At 34.7% G+C, this 16,586-nt stretch overlaps 1 long non-coding RNA gene across 2 annotated transcripts in view; it reads right to left on the bottom strand.

Annotated features, from left to right (window-relative positions):
* The window catches only part of LOC131382845 (uncharacterized), a 119,904-nt gene that overhangs the window by 2,026 nt on the left and 101,292 nt on the right, over positions 1-16,586 (bottom strand). For both annotated transcript variants that reach the window (XR_009212420.1, XR_009212419.1), the window contains one exon: positions 11,374-11,605. This is a non-coding gene — a long non-coding RNA (uncharacterized LOC131382845). The remainder of the gene's footprint in view (positions 1-11,373; positions 11,606-16,586) is intronic.

Genomic DNA, 16,586 nt, shown 5'->3' with positions numbered 1-16,586 from the left:
GCACCACATATTTTTGACAATTGTCTGACACTTGTGTTTTGCTATGCGTGCCACTTCTCTGATAATTTATTCTTTCTTTTACTGTTTTCCCCATTTTCTTGTTTTTACTTGAAAAGCACTCACTCTCAAGTATTGCCCACCCTTTATGGATCCAACATGCTATGTTATCAGTAAAGCCTTCATCTTTAACTTTGCTTTCCATGAGTGTCACCTTTGGTATTCAGAGGACAGAAATGCTCTCTCAGTGTTCCTGCCTGCAGTCCAGAATAATTCATGCTGATACTTAGCTTTGAATTTGGGCAGAGTAAAACACCAACTGTTTGTGCTTTTGGGTTTAGGATTGTCCACTCAGTAACAAGACACATCAATCTTGAAAGCCATTCAACTAGTCACTAAGCAGAAAAGTATATATTTGCAGTTTGGATTCAGGTAGCCATCAGATGAGATTCTGAGGAGATATTCTGATTCTGATGCTATCTTACATGATTTTCATGGAAGAAACACAAATTTCTGTTGCTTTCACATAAACACTTTTTGTTGTATTTGTTTTTGTTTATAACATAGCAAGTATACATTTAAACTTTGAATGTTTGTATATTATCATGGGTAAATTCAAGAATTGATTAAATCAGTTCTTCCTCTTCCTCCATTTTATGGATAGTGGAAAACAATTTACTCCATTTTGCCATCCGTCATTCTATTGTACTCTCTTCACTAATCCTTTCTCTCCTTTTGTGATGTCTCAAATATGGCTGCAATAACATTAAATGGGAAGCAACCCCTTGGGTGAGGGCTATTATTGACCTATAATTTTCTAGGAAGTGGTGGGTCATGAGGTCCTTTTGAGTAAGCCACTTGAAAATGCACACGAATGAGCATATGTTATTAGTGAATAGAGCCCTTAGAGAGCCATTGAGGTGGCTTAACTTATGACTCATTCTCTGTAATTTAATTCCAGAGCAATTATTGGTACTAGGCATCTAAAAAATAAGAAATCTTTCCTCTTCCAGATTTCTCTCTCTCGCTCTTCAATACAGATTCAAGCACAGAAGCTGAACAAAATTACGAACAAATATAGATCTTCTTGTTAGGCTGTGGTTCTGTTGCTGGTTCTCTCCAGTCACAGGGAAGTGTGGGGCAGAAGATATTGAGACAATTTACCTACAATTTTTTTCTACTTAAAATATTGCATAGATAAAATTTAAAATGATTGCAGAAATAAACAAGATATTTAGATACAAATTTTATTAATTAAGAGACTGATTTTCAACATTCAGAAGCTTTCAACAAAGCTGAAATAATTTTATAGTTAATGGGTTTTAGATCAGATCAACAGGTGGTTCAGAGCAAAGGAAAGGAAAATTCTGTTATTTTAAAAAAGAAAATTCTAATTCTTGAGAAATTTTATTTATCTCTAAATAAAATTCTTTTAACATTAAGAGTTAATGTCTAGGACTGTGACTGTTGGGTCATATGGTATATCTATGTAAACCTTTTTCTTTTTTTTTGAACGGAGTTTGGCTCTGTCGCACAAGCTGGAGTACAGTTGCGCAATCTCGGCTCATTGCAACCTCTGCCTCCCAGGTTCAAGTGATTCTTGTGCCTCAGCCTCCCCCAAGTAGCTGGGATTACAAACGTCCACCACCACATCTGTTTATTTATTTATCTCCAAATAAAACTGCTATGTGATCCGTGTAGATTTTTCAATTTAAAAAAATAATTTTTTACAAAAGAGTTTAACATGAAGAAAAAATAAGTTAGTTTTGGTATTTTTCAAAATATACATTTTTTAAAAGTAAAAGCCTGACGTTACTGACAAGTTATAGGGAAGATGCTGAACAAATCAGCTTGATCTATTGTTTGAATGCAAAATGGCACAGCTACTTTGGAAGACAGTTTGGCAGTTCCTTTCAAAGGTTTACATAGGTCGGTCACATTGGCTCAAGCTTATACTTTCAGCACTTTGGAAAGCCAAGACGAGTGGATCAGTTGAGGCCAGGAGTTCGAGACCAACCTGGCCAACATGATGTAACCCTGTCTTCAAAAAATACCAAAATAAGCTGGGCATGGTGGCGCATGTCTGCAGAGGGTGCAGTAAGCGGAGATCATACCACTGCACTCCAGCCTGGGCAACAGAGCAAAACTCTGTATCAAAAAAAAAAAAGTTTACATAAATTTACCATGATTCAATAATCACAGTCCTATTCATTAACTAAAATGAAAGCTTATGTTAATACAAATACCCGTATGTGAATTCTTATCTGCTTTATTCATAATTGGCCAACCTTGGAAATAAGTGTTCCTCAACTGGAAAATACGTATATAAATTCAGACACTTCCATCCAATGGAATAATATTCATCAATAATGAATGACCTATTGATACATGCAACAACATAAATAGATCTCAAGTTCCTTATGCTACATGAAAGAAGGCAGGCTCGAAAGTGCATTATTTGATTTATATGAAATTTTTGCAAAGATAAAACTAACAAGATTTAAAACAAAAACACAAAGACCAGTGCAGTGGTTGCTAGCGGTGGAGGAAGGTGTTGTTGACTTGTTGACTTGAAAAAGACATGGGGGCCTGGGTGCAATGGCTTATGCCTGTAATCTCAGCACTTTGGAAGGCTGAGGCAGGAGGATCACTTGAGGCCAGGAGTTCAAGACCAGCCTGGCCAACATGGTGAAACCCCATCTCTACTAAAAATACAAAAATTAGCCAGGCATGGTGGCACATGTCTGTAATCCCAGCTACTCTGGAGGCTGAGGCAGTGAAGTCACTCCAGCCTGAGTGACAGAGCAAGACTCTGTCAAAAAAAAAAAGCGGGGGGGAGTTTTGTATGTCAAGGTAGATATTGTTCTATATCTTGATTGTAATGATGGTTATGCAACTTTATGAATTTGCCATAGCTCACAGGACTGCACACTAAAAAAGTTATATTTTACCATATAAATATTGCATTTTAATAAAAGGATAAGAGAAACCTACATTTTAGGGTAAAAAAATTAATAATACAATTCAGTGTGATTTAGTATATTCATAGGATTGCACAACTATCACTTCAATTTTAAAGTATTATTACCCTCCGCCCCCAAAAAATCACCTCAACTCCTAGCCCTTGGGAACCACTAATCATTTTGTCTATGGATTCTCCTATTCTTGACATTTTATATAAATAGAAACAAACAATATGTGGTCTTTTGTGACTGGCTTAACTTGACGTTTCCAAAGGCCATTCATATTAGAACAAGTATCACCACCCAACACCTTTTATTGCTGAGTAATAATTCATTGTATGGATATACTACGTTTTTGTTTAGCCATTTATCAGTTAATGGGCATTTGGGTTATTTCCACTTTTGGGCACCTATGAGTAATGCTGTCATCAAGATTCAGGTACAAGTTTTCAGCGTGGACATAACTTTTCAAATATCACGTATATCCAGGAGTGAAATTTTTAGGTAATATGGTAATTCTATTTTTAACCTTTTGAGAAATTGTCATTCTAAATGGCATTCCAAAGCTTTTCTAAAGCTGCATTCCAAAGTTGAATGTACCATTTTATATTCCCACCAGCAGTGTTAGTTCCAATTTTTCTACATCCTTATCAACATTTGTTATTATGGCTTTTATATTGTAGCCATTCGGTGTTAAATAGTATCTAATTTTCATTTTGATTTGGATTTTTCTAATGACTAATGATGCATTGTTTTAAATTACAAAACATTTGTTATTATTATACTTTAAGTTTTAGGATACAAGTGCACAATGTGCAGGTTTGTTACATATGTATACATGTGCCCTGTTGGTGTGCTGCACCCATTAACTCGTCATTTAGCATTAGGTATATCTCCTAATGCTATCCCTCCCCCCTCACCCCACCCCACAACAGTCCCTGGAGTGTGATGTTCCCCTTCCTGTGTCCATGTGTTCTCATTGTTCAATTCCCACCTATGAGTGAGAACATGTGGTGTTTGGTTTTTTGTCCTTGTGATAGTTTGCTGAGAATGATGGTTTCCAGTTTCATCCATGTCCCTACAAAGGACATGAACTCATCATTTTTTATGGCTGCATAGTATTCCATGGTGTAGATGTGCCACATTTTCTTAATCCAGTCTATCATTGTTGGACATTTGGGTTGGTTCCAAGTCTTTGCTATTGTGAATAGTGCCGCAATAAACATACATGTGCATGTGTCTTTATAGCAGCATGATTTATAATCCTTTGGGTATATGCCCAGTAATGGGATGGCTGGGTCAAATGGTATTTCTAGTTCTAGATCCCTGAGGAATCGCCACACTGACTTCCACAATGCTTGCACTAGTTTACAGTCCCACCAGCAGTGTAAAAGTGTTCCTATTTCTCCACATCCTCTCCAGCACCTGTTGTTTCCTGACTTTTTAATGATCACCATTCTAACTGGTGTGAGATGGTATCTCATTGTGGTTTTGATTTGCATTTCTCTGATGGCCAATGATGATGAGAATTTTTTCATGTGTTTTTTGGCTGCATAAATGCCTTCTTTTGAGAAGTGTCTGTTCATATCCTTTGCCCATTCCTTCTGAAGCTATTCCAATCAATAGAAAAAGAGGGAATCCTCCCTAACTCATTTTATGAGGCCAGCATCATCCTGATACCAAAGCCTGGCAGAGAAACAACCAAAAAAGAGAATTTTAGACCAATATCCTGGATGAACATTGATGCAAAAATCCTCAATAAAATACTGGCAAACCGAATCCAGCAGCACATCAAAAAGCTTATCCACCATGATCAATTGGGCTTCATCCCTGGGATGCAAGGCTGGTTCAACATACGCAAATCAATAAATGTAATCCAGCATATAAACAGAACCAAAGACAAAAACCACATGATTATCTCAATAGATGCAGAAAAGGCCTTTGACAAAATTCAACAATGCTTCATGCTGAAAACTCTCAATAAATTAGGTATTGATGGGACATATCTCAAAATAATAAGAGCTATCTATGACAAACCCACAGCCAATATTATACTGAATGGGCAAAAACTGGAAGCATTCCCTTCGAAAACTGGCACAAGACAGGGATGCCCTCTCTCACCACTCCTATTCAACATAGTGTTGGAAGTTCTGGCCAGGGCAATTAGGCAGGAGAAGGAAATAAAGGGTATTCAATTAGGAAAAGAGGAAGTCAAATTGTCCCTGTTTGCAGATGACATGATTGTATATCTAGAAAACCCCATTGTCTCAGCCCAAAATCTCCTTAAGCTGATAAGCAACTTCAGCAAAGTCTCAGAATACAAAATCAATGTACAAAACATTACTTTTTACAAATAATTTACATGCTAAAATTTTAAGAACTTAAATATATGTCTAGATCATGTACACCAAAATCACAGGGCCTCAGCTCAACCAAGTCTTTCTATAGTTAATGCTTGAACTCCATTTCTTCTTTCCTAGAATGGAATATGGAATAAAAGTCTTGAAAACTGTAGTTTTGCCTTTGTTAGAGAATAAATCCCAGGCAAGATGAAGCTTTGTGTAGATTAAATGGTTCATTTTTTATTCGCCATTAGAAACTCAAATTTGCAAAGAGCTTTTTGGTCTCTCTCTGCATCTGTACTTTATAAAAACTAAATGCTTATTTCATATCCTTGTAATGCAGAGTAGCAACTTCTTCATCTTTAATGATGTTGTGCTTCCCTTCAAGAGTACTCATTGTGTCCCTCCTTCTCCCCACTACCATTGGGACCTGGAATAGGGATGGGCACTCAGTTTTACGAGATGTGATTTGCAAACTTTCTTTAAACGTGTAACTATTAAACATTTTGTATTCTCTCTATATATACATATCTATATGTTATACATATACCACTATCAATTTTATTTTAAATATTACTGAAGCTTAATTTTTCATTTATTTTTCCTAGCTTTCTTGAGGTATGATGGACAAAAATATATATATTTGAGGTATAAAATGTGGTGTTTTTTTGATATATGTATACTTTGTGAAATAATTACCACAATTAAGCTAATTAACATAGCGATCACCTCACATAAGTTGCCATTGTGTATGTGTGTCTGTGTTTGAGTGTGCGTGTGTGTGTGTGGTGAGCACACATGAGATCTACTCTTTTTAGCAAATTTCAAATATACATTTATAATTAACCAACAATCCTAAAACGTGTACAGAGTCCCAAAAAAATCCTGAATAGCTAAAGCAACTTTTGAGCAGGAAGAACAAAGGTGGAGGCCTCATACTCCCGATTTCAAAATATACAACAAAACTATAGTAATCAAAACCATGTTGCATTAGCATAAAAATAGATACCTAGACCAATGGGACAAAAGAGATAACCCATAAATAAACTCACTTATATACAATAAATTCATCTTTGACACAGCAGGAAAACTCAATGGGAAAAAGGTTAGTGTTTTTAATAAATGGTGTTTTGAAAACTGGATATCCACATGCAAAAGAATGACAGTGAATCCTTCTCTTACATCATTTATAGAAATCAATTCAAAAGGGATTGAGGAATTATATAAGACCTAACACTATTAAACCCTTACAAAAAATATAGGAGGAAAGGTCCTTCACAATGATCTCTGCATTTTTTTTTTCCAGATTTGACCTTCAAAAACTCAGGCAATGAAAGCAAAAATAAACAAGTGGGGTACATCAAACTAAAATGTTCCTGCATAGCAAAGGAAACATCAGTCAAAGGAAGAAGCAACATCCACAATGTTAGAAAATATTTGTAAACTATATATCTGATAAGAGGTTACTATCCAAAATATATAAGCAACTCATACAACTAAATAGCAAAAATGTATAATCCAATTAAAAAATGGTAAAGTATCTGAACAGACTTTTTTAAAAAAAGACATACAAATGGAAAACATGGGTATAAAAGACGTGCTCAACATCACTAATCACGGGAAAATTTAAATCAAAATCATGAGCTTCTCTTTACATGTTAAGATGGCTATTTTCCAAAAGACAAGAGATAATAACTTTGGCAAGAATGTGGAACAAAGGGAATGTTCATACTCTACTGGCAAGAATTATAATTTGTACAACCATCATGGAAAACAGTAGGCAGTTTCCCCAAAAATTTAAAAATAAAATAACCACATGATCCAGCAAACTCACTGTTGGAATATATCCAAAGGAAATAAATTACCATCTCAAAGAGATATTTGCACTCTCATGTTCATTGCAGCATTATTTGCAATAGCTAAGATATGGAGGTGGTCTGCATCCTGTAAACAGATTAATGGATTTTTAAAATGTGACATGGATACACACAAACACACACTATGGAATATGATTCATTCCTAAAAGGAAGAAAATCTTGACTTCTTTGACAACATGAATGAATCTTGAAGACATTATACTAAGTGAAGTAACCAGATGCACAATAGCAGATATTGAGTGATCTCACATGTAGAATCTTAAAAAAAGTGAAAGAGGAGATGTTAATGAAAGCATACAGACTTTTAGTTATATGATGAAAAAGTACTGGAGACAATATAAAGCATGATGACTAGTTTAAAATATTTTACTTTTTATCAGAAAAATAATACATTTAATTAAGTAAATTTGTTAATAATTAGTGATGCAAAATAATACTCACTGAAAAGTCAACAATCCACCATAAATACTATTACTATTTGCCATATTCCTGGGCATATTCTTTTCTATGTATGTTTGTAATTTTGTGTAACCTGCAAACTTTTGTATTCTCCTTGTTTTCCCTTAACATGAACTCATAACAGGTCAGAAGTGATTATTCTTACATGAAGTTCTGCCTAGTTGGTAATTAGAACTCCAAATGTTTGCATAGAGTTTCGTCAAGTCATTATGTTATAGTTTACTGAGCTCTTTTTCTGTTGTTGAAGATTTAAGATTTTTAGTGCTTTAATTGAAAATTGTCACCATGTTATCTTCAAAAAGAAACAATACCTAATTGCATTGCCATGCTTCCTCTGGAAAAAAAAAAACAAAAAAAAAAAACAAGTTGTCTAGACAAGCCTAAATAGAGAGGTAGGTCAAATAATTAAAGGCCTAAATAATAAAAAAACAATAAATCATAGAAAACAATTTATAGTTATTGAAGGACAACTCAAGGAAGTTTGTGAGGTATTTTCTATAATTTTTAGGTACATTAATAACTAACCTCTTAGGTCATTAATTATTTATCTCTCTTTGCACTCTACATAATTAATTGAAATTCAAATTTTAGTAACAAACATACTCTTTGCACTATAATTTTCTTCTTATGTCAATATATCTTTTTTCTAATTATTGCATAATAATAATTTCTCATATATATTTATATACTTGTAGGGCTGCAAAAAAATTTTATGTCACCCAGTTTATCCTGGAGGCTAAGAATTCTTTGACTTACCTGAAGTTACACATCTAGTTAGGGCAGTTTTAGTTTTCCTGATTCTACCTCCAGAGCTTTTTAAAATTACACTTGGCTATATAATAGTAGCATTAGAGCAGCGGTAGTGGTAGTAACAGTGATGGTAGTAATGGTGGTGGTAAAGCAGCTAGTTTTTCTGCATCTCTTTTTATGTTACAAGCAAATTTGTAAGATTTTAACATACTTTAACTTATTTAATCTTTACATCCCACCCACAGGTAATAAACCATTTTTAACTCCAGATGATAAAGTTGATAATCAGAAGACATATAGTTAATAAGTAGTGAATCTCAGACTCAAACTCCAGACTGTACAAATTCAGAGCTTAAAAAAATTTTCATATTAATAATGAAGTATAACAGAATATTTAACATAATATTTATAGATGCCATTTAATATTAATTAATATTGATTTTTAATAATAATACATATGACAATGACTTTTCATAGAAAGAGTACCTTAAATTTATCTGAGTGTTATATTAAACATAATTTGTTATGCAACCATATGTATGTAACCATGATCATTTTCATATATAATATAGACAACTGATTAAATAAATGTTTTATCTTATAAAATTCAGATTTCAAAAATTTTAGGATTGGATTTTCTAGATACTAACAATGAGCAAGTGGAATTTGAAATTAAAAATACATTATAATTTACATTAGCACTGAAAAACTAAAATACTTAGGTATATATATCTAACAAAATATGTCTAAGATCTGTAGGAGTGAAACTACAAAATTCTGATAAAACATATCAAACAAGAGCTAAATAAATGAAAAACATTTCACACCATTGTAAACAAAATTTTAGTAAGTTACTTGTTTGATGTTGACAAATTGATTCTAAAGTTTATATGAAGAGGCAAAAGACCCCAAGTGGCCAACTCAATACTGAAAGACAACAAAGTCTGAGGATTGTCACCACCAAACATCAAGAATTATTACAAAGCAACAGTATTCAAGACAGTGTGGTATTGGCAAAAGAATAGACAAATAGACCAATAGACATATAAATATTTCAATATTTCTATACTTCTGATCAAATCCACTGATCTGAGACAAGGGAACACAGGTAAAACAATGGAACAAAGATAGTTTTTTCAGCAAATGGTGCTGGAACAACTGGATACTTATATGCAAAAAAACATGGAATCTAGACACAAACCCTACATGTTTCACAAAAATTAATTCAAAATGGATCATAGACCTAAAAGTAAAATATAACACTATAAAGTTCCTAGTGGAAAACATAGGAGAAAATCTCAACTACTTTGGGTACGATGATGACTTTTTATATACAACACCAAAGGCATTATCCATGAAAGAAAGAGTTGATCAAATGGACCTCAGTTAAATTAGAAACTTCTGCTTTGTTCTCAAACCTGATTGTGCATCACAATCCCCCAGGAGTTTGTTGCAAATATTCACAGACCTCATCTCCAGAAAAACAAAACAAAACAAATAAACAACAATAAAAGACCCACTTATTCTCTATAAAAGACAATGTTGAAGAGAATGAAAAGATAAGACACAGACGGAGAAAGTAGTTGAAAAAGACATCTCTTATAAAGAACCATTATCTAAAATATATAAATAACTTTTAAAACTCGATAAGAAAACAGGAAACCTGATTTTAAAAAGTGCAAAAACACCTGAACAAACATCTCATCAAAGAAGACATACAGATGGAAATTAAGCATATGAAAAAATATTCAACATTATATGCCATCAGGGAATTGCAAATTAAAAGGACAATTAGCTACTACCAGAACACTGACAACACTAAATTCTGGTGAGGGTGTGGAACAACAAGAATTCTCACTTGCTGCTGATGGAAATGCAAACAATGGAGCCATTTTTGAGGACAGTTTGGAAGTTTCTTACAAAACTAAACATACTCTTACCATATTGTTCAGTAATCTTACTTCTTGATATTTACCCTGAAAAGTTTAAAACTTATTTACAAATAAAAACCTGCAGAGAGTTTAGACCATCTTTATTTATAGTTTGTTAAAACTTGGAAGCAACTAAGATATCCTTCAGTAGGCAATGAATAAACAGTAGTATACCCAGATAATGAAATATCATTAACCACTAAAAAGAAATGAACTACTGACCCATGAAAAGACATGGAGGAAACTTAAATTCGCATTACTAAGTGAAAGAAGTCAATCTAAAAGGGCTACATACTATATGATTGTAACTACTCACATTCTTGAAAAGTCAAAATTATGGAAACAGTGAAAAGATCAATGGTTGCCTGGGGTTAGGGGAGAAGGAGAAGTCAAAGGGCAAAGTGCAAAGAATTTTTAGATCAATGAAAATTATGGTGGATGCATGTCATTATTACATTTGTCAAAACCCATGGAATGGACAATAGCAAGAGTGAAGCCTAATGTAAACTACAATTTTACATGATGTAAAATGTAATAATGTGTCGATGCAACTTCATCAATTATAATAAAATTGCCACTGTGATTGGGGATATTGATAATGTGGAGACTATGTATATTTAGGGACATGGGTCTATAGGATTTCTCTGTACTTTTTTCTCAGTTTTGTTGTTAACTAAAAACTGTACTTTAAAAAAGTAGTTTTTTAAATTAGGATTACAAAATACTTTGTATATAGATCATCCTCATACAGAAGGTATGTCCCTTAAAGTTCATGGAAAACTATTGAAACTGTAATAGTGCAACCAGTGATTACAATAAATGTACATGCATAAAAACTTACTGTTGAATCACTACCAATTTTTTTCTCTTCTAGGGATATTAAATTATGTATAATTGTCCAATAGTAAGTGCTAATACATGTACACTAAATTCCTGATTGACCTTTATGTTATAACGTAACTATCAGTATTTGATTTCACATGAAGTAGCAACCTAAAAATAGCACATTTGTTTTTCCTTCCCATCCTGTAGTCTTCGCTGCCCCTTCACATACTTAGCTCTTGCCAGGCTTTTCAGAGGTGTCTGTGACTCTCAGAAGAGGCTCTTAATTCTTGGCTAATCTTGCCTCTATGTCTTGCAGGTGCTGTAGCCTCATTTATCTTCTTTCTCACTGGAGTTGTACAACCAAGAACTATCACGCCCACCAATAAATCTAGCCGTAATTGTTTTAAGAGCTGGAACTCAGCTTCAACTTCCCACAAAGTCCATTTTATCCTCACTGTCTCCTGGGGGAAACATGAAGAGGAATGTATTCAGGAATTTACCGAACCAGAAGCATGTCAGTTTTTTTCTCCAAAGCCGTAAAATGTGAAATACAGTTTCTAAACCCCTTACGCCTATGATTAGAAATTAGAGATTAATAAGGATTGACAATGAAATTTTGCAAAGAATCTCTAATTATATCTGAACAAATGAACAGGAGGAAAAATTTTAAAAGAGGCCAATTGACTATGATGCCAGTCAAATCTTTCTTAAAATTACACAGAAATGCTTCCCATTTCATTTTCCAGAGGTAATGAAAAATATGCTCTGCTGGAAAGAAATCAAATGACAGTACATAAGCAGGTTTCCAATCTACTATTTGCATTGTGACACCCACGCACACTCCACTCTGATCATGTTTTTATATTTTTGATTGGAATGAACGGTTATTAAATGTGAAAAGGCTGAAATGCATGAATAATAGCTATTAATTATCACAATTTATTAAATGAATAAAGGCAGCTGGGACCTTAGTTTGTCCCTGACACTACACAGATGAAGCTGTAGATGAACAGTACATACACAAAGGTTATTTCTAGTCGTTTTGCAGTGCTTCACTTAAATCTTAAGCTTTTCTTTGTAGTCATATTGTGATTGTTTATTATCAGAACTCTCCATCCCCAGAAGTCTTGCCAATGTCACATGTACTAACAAATACTGAAAGCTCAAGTGATCTTTAATTCCCACTGTTCCCTAATTGAACATCCAATTTAGGAAGAATAGGACAGTATGAGGAAAGTTGGACAGGGAAAAAAAAGCTATGCAAATGCCTCACCAATTTTACTTTTTAAAATGGCAGTAGTAAGTAAATGCTTGAGGCATCAAATGATGAAACAAGGTGGCTAAAATATTTCACAGCCTAAAAGTGTTCCACTTTTATGTATCAGCCCTAATACAGTGATGCTCTACGATAATTTGATAGCACTTTTGTTGGGCAATCCCAGTACTTTACTCCTTTGGCTACTGGTCCTGACTGTAAGTGAAAATAAGCATTCTGACTGTCATGGTAATCCGTCTCATCAACTACAGTGAATGAAAGCAGTTTGAGATACAAAAATATTTTGCTTCTTTTTATACAAGTCTACCTGGATTGTCTGATTTAAAATTGGACTGGGTTTTTCTAAGAACTCTCCCACCACCGTTTGTGGAGATATAGCCTAAAATTAAGTAACTCTCGCTTCTGGCTTCCATGATGCCACTCAATAATTATCCTACGAGTCCATCAATTACCAAATTATTTCATAAATGTGTCATTTCCAGAATTGTCTATAAAATTTTGGTGTTACCTAAGATTCTGTCTCAGCATTTTTTCCTATTCATATCACCTTTCTTCTTACTCATTTTTTTCTCTTCTTTCTAACTATATGATAGAAAATTCAGAAAAATTGAGATAGTTTTAAAGGGAATCTGTAGAATTTAGGTCTAAGCATTTAAATTTAAGTATCTGTTAGGTTTCTCAAGAAATATTTAATAATTATTGGGAAATAGAAGGATGAGGGGTGAGTTTTACTTGGCAACCATTTGGGAATGAACACTATAGAGCTGATGTCTAAAATTGTAGGGTGATTGTGACTTTTGGGAGGGAGAATTTAGAGCTACATTTATTAATGTAAATAAAGAAGGAAGGTGAACAAAAACTAGGACAGTATTGCAAGCATTCTATTTGTGACTTCATACATTTTATTTTTATTTGTTGGGCTGTGTCACTACGGCAAACAGTGAAAGATTAAGTTTTCTTCAAGGGGAACATTTTAACTTAGTCACAATTATTGTAGGCAACAAATGAGAGATCAACATGGTATAGCCAGACGCTACAAACCTCAGCAACTCTATCAAAATCTACAAATGCAATGAGGAAGAAGTAGCTAAAAACAGCCCCATGATGGCAATTGACATTAAATCAGACAAAAATGTTATTCAAACCCAAATATGGAGCAGGATTTGATTCTCCTCAAACTTAAGGCTCATAGCTAAGGGGAGAAACCAGAGAAGGGAAGCTAGGAAAGATATCTAGAGAACTAGATCTAGAGTCAACACAAAGTAAAATGAAGTTTGAATTCAGATTTACTGCGTCCACAGAATCATTGGTTCAGGTGCTCCAGCTTCCCTATACTAGCTTTTAAAGAGATTCTGTCCCTCTAAATTGGAGGAGAAAATGAGTGATAGCCATTTGGTGAGTAGAAAAACTACTCTTAGGTGTAATTAGCTTTACTTGTCCCATATGCCAGGACAGAGTAGAAGATGCACTAAAGAAAATGTTGCCAATAGATCAAGCCTGTTATTTTCATTCAAGTTAGTTGTTGAAGGTATTCTGAGTTTGACTCATTTTACACATGTTCTTCTAATAGCAAGCAATCAATAATTGTATTGATTCAATCAACATGTTCAATTAATGAATGAGACTTCATATAATTTCATCACAGCATTTTAATATATTATAATTAAAAATTATAATTAATAAACCTCTTGTTTGGCAAATTGATAATTTATAGTCTTTCTTCACTGAACTGTGAAACAAAGTCTGCTTTGGAAGATATCCACAATCCATGTGTGATGCTTGCTGTCACACATTAAATAATATATGGGGGAAAATAGCAGAAAGGATGAATGAGGAAATAAAACAGCTAAAAGATAACAATGTAAAATTTTAAGCAAAATTTGTGTATTTTTTTCCTTTTCTTACCTAAATAAATTTTTATGGAGTTCACTGAGATTTTTAAAAAATTACAGGGCCGGGCGCGGTGGCTCATGCCTGTAATCCCAGCACTTTGGGAGGCCGAGGCAGGCGGATCATGAGGTCAAGAGATCTAGACCACGGTGAAACCCCGTCTCTACTAAAAATACAAAAAAATTAGCTGGGTGCAGTGGCGGGCACCTGTAGTCCCAGCTACTCGGGAGGCTGAGGCAGGAGAATGGTATGAACCCGGAAGACGGAGCTTGCAGTGAGCCGAGATCATGCCACTGCACTCCAGCCTGGGGGACAGAGCGAGACTCTGTCTCAAAAAAAAAAAAAAAAATGACAAGAATTAAATCCTATGTACCCGTTTGATGTGTTTAAAAAACATTAAGAATGTGATGAATCAGAAACCAGGACAGCATCCACCAATTACTTGACACAGTAATAAATTAGTGCTCTGTATTATTCCATTATCAACCTGCTATAAAGATAGTACCTGAAACTGACAATTTATAAAGAAAGAAGGTTTGATTCACAGTTCTGCATGGCTGAGGAGGCATCAAGAAACTTAAAATTATGATGGAAGGCAAAGGGGAAGAAAGGCACGTCTTACATGGCAGCAGAAGAGAGAGCAAGAGCGAGGAAGTGCCACACTTAAAACCACCAGCTCTTGTGAAAACTCCCTAAATATCAAAACAGCATGGGGGAAATCACCCCCGTTATTCAATCACCTCCCACCAGGTCCCTCCCCTGACACGTGAGGATTACAGATTTGGATGGGGACACAGAGCCAAACCATATCATGCTTCATTCAGCTATAGAATAATCTAGACCCTACACAATGGAGAAAAGTGGATGCATGCCTCAGTGAGGGGAGTCATGTACATTTCTCTTCTGCTTTTTTCTTTTGTCAACCACACATTACCCTTGCTTTATTATTAATTAAGCATACATTTTCTGTGTAAGTTTGAGAGTATAAAAATGGAAACAAATACCGTGTTTACATGGATCATTTAAAAAATACTTAACTGTCAGTATTATTTTACCACATATATTTTTGGGTTTTTGTTTTTAATCTTTAAGATTTTTATATTTATTTATTTATTTTTGAGATAAGTTCTCACTCTGTTGCCCAGACTGAAGTGCAGTGGTTCAATCATAGCTCACTGCAACCTTGAACGCCTGGGCTCAAGTGATCCTCTCACTTTAGTCTCCAAAGTAGCTAAGATTACAGGCATGCACCACCGTGCCCAGCTAATTTTTTTAAAGTTATTTTTAGCAGAGAGGTCTCACTATGTTGCCCAGGCTGGTCACAGACTCCTGGGCTCAAGTATCCTTCCCGCCTTGGCCTCTCAAAGTGCCACCATGCCCAGTCAAAGATTTTTTTTTAAACTCTATCTGGTGTTAGTGAAGTGATTAACGAGGAGGCAGAAAATGGCCCCTTGACATGTTGGGACAATGCGTTATCATGAGTTATCTATTTGATGAAACATTTCTTTAGAGCAGTGCATATGCGAAGTTCTTCACTCACATGTACTGTTAATTCCATCCTAATACATGTATTAGCAGCCCAATAGGTGGATTCAGAGACTGAATTAAATTTCTCAAGCATTTGAGGGAAGTTAGAAAGAACTTCAGAGATTCTGACTTTGATTAGAGAGCTAGAATGCCAAAATCCTACTCAAAAGCCAAAGTGGGTAGGATTTGTTTTCAGCGGGCACATATCAAGTGCATTTTTAAATTATTGAGATATTTTTGAGATTAGAGAAAATGTTACTTTCCTGAGCTCATCCACTGCCTCTCACCTTGGGTGTCAGCCTCCCTTTAGAATTCCCAGGCCTCCCCACAAGGAAAGAGGAGGGGACACAGACACTCCTCCAGTACTGAGAACAATGGCCATTGTTTGCACTGCCTGTGACTTGCTGGTTGATCTGTTCAATTTCTACTCTTATCATTGCCTAATTACTAAGCAGGGAAACTCAGACATGCCTAAGTGATACCAAAAGCATGCTGTCAAATAGAAACAAAAAAGCTGTTTGACTGAATTTTCCATTTTTTATCATTTGGTGATGGTACTGTGAATACCAATCTTTCAGCTGACAAATCCAAATAAAAGAATTTCAAAGGTTTGCATTACTGTTATGTCTGACACATAGTAAGTGGTGAACACATGCTTGAAATTTTCATCACTCCTACTGCCCTAAAAAAAATACTTTAAGCAAAGGCAAACTTTCTGTCAGTATCATTATGAAACTGTCAACTCTTAT

This window comes from Hylobates moloch, unplaced genomic scaffold (assembly GCF_009828535.3).
Source record: "Hylobates moloch isolate HMO894 unplaced genomic scaffold, HMol_V3 SCAFFOLD_1, whole genome shotgun sequence".
In the NCBI taxonomy this organism is placed as follows: domain Eukaryota; kingdom Metazoa; phylum Chordata; class Mammalia; order Primates; family Hylobatidae; genus Hylobates; species Hylobates moloch.
The sequence above is the reverse complement of the archived record's forward strand: the minus strand, read 5'-3'. Positions and strand labels throughout refer to the sequence as shown.